The sequence below is a fragment of the Saprolegnia parasitica genome, assembly GCF_000151545.1.
Source record: "Saprolegnia parasitica CBS 223.65 unplaced genomic scaffold supercont2.160, whole genome shotgun sequence".
Lineage (NCBI taxonomy): Eukaryota > Oomycota > Saprolegniomycetes > Saprolegniales > Saprolegniaceae > Saprolegnia > Saprolegnia parasitica.
The window spans coordinates 8,986-10,539 of NW_012156554.1; positions in this window are offsets into that span (position 1 = coordinate 8,986).

Here is a 1,554-nt window from a genome sequence, read left to right on the forward strand (position 1 = left end):
TAGTCTACATTGCGTGTAAGCCGGCGGGTGACCCGGGTTCGAGCTCGGATGGCTCGCAGCTCGCGCTTCTCTGCACGATTGTGGGCTTTTGCTACGTCATGGCCGACGTCGCGCAGGACGGTTTGATGTTGACGTACGCGCAGCGCGAGCCGATCGCGATCCGCGGCCGCTTGCAGTCGATGATCTACGCCATACGCTCGGTCTTCATGGCCATCATCTATCTCATTTGTGGTCTCTGCCTCAACTCGAAGGAGTTTTCTGGCGATTTTGACTGGGACATTGGTATCAACGGGTACTTTTGGATTTTGGCCGTCCCGTCCATCATCAACGTGCCAGTGATTTGGTTCTTTGTCAAGGACGCCAAGCGCGAGCGTGTCCCCGTGGGTATTTACTTTGCCAAGTTTTGGGAGCTCGTCCAGCACCGCGCCGTGTGGCAAGTGCTCTGCTTCAACTTTCTCTTCTCGCTCTTCACGGGCAACATCACGTCGACGGCGACGTACTACGTATCGCTCAACTGGGCCAAGGTCGAGAACCTCAACAACCAGATCATGGGCGTCGTCGGTCAAGCCGTATTTGCGGTCGTCCTGATTCTCACGGGTACCTATGGGACGCACTGGAACTGGCGCTACGTGCTCGTCATCACGATCTTGTGTGCCAACGCGATCGACTCGGTCTGCCAGTTCTGCACCGTCTACGCCGTGGTGCGCAACCAGTGGTTCTACCTCGGCGTGCCGATCATGGAGAACATCCCGTCTGGCATCAACTTTGTCATTGGCACGTACGTCATTGTCGAGCTCGCCGAGGTCGGCAACGAAGGCGTCATGTACGGTCTTTTGACGACGGTGTCGAACCTCCCGGGTACTTTGGCACGATGATCACCAACATCATCGATGGCTCTCTCGATTACAACAAGAAGCTCATCAAGGCTGACTCGGACGAGACGCGCAACCAAGTCGCGTACTCGTACATTATCTCGTATTGCTTTGCTGTCGTTGGCTGCTGCTGGGTCGTCTTGCTTCCGCCGCAAAAGGCCGCGGTGGGTGCCGAGCTCAAGAAGCACGGCGGGCGCCACCGAGTGGTCGCCACGTGCCTCTTCTACTCTTTGTGATTCTCTGTTGCTCGATCACGGGCACACTCATGTCCATGTATGACGAAACGAGCTGCGCGCGCCTCGCCGGTGGTACGGTTGCCCCGAGGGGATGTACCTTCTTGGCATCTTCATCCCGAGCGCTGTCGCACTTGTCTCGATCCTCTACACCGCGATGGTGCTCAAGTAGGCACTAACATATTGACTCGATTGTTGTTGTTGTTGAAGTGGGTCGTCTATTACAATAGATAAAACTATGCTAAATAAAATTGTCGGACTTTCTTCGTTGTGTGTACTCTTTTGAGGGACTTGATTTAGGCAGGCGGATGCAGGAGCGCGATCCGCGGGACGAGGTGACGTCGCGGCCACTCGTGTTGGGCGAGGAGCTGGAGAAGACTACGAAGAGCAGGATGCTAGGGCTCTTGTACGAGGCTGTGGTGCACGTGCAGTTGAGCGACACGTGCCGC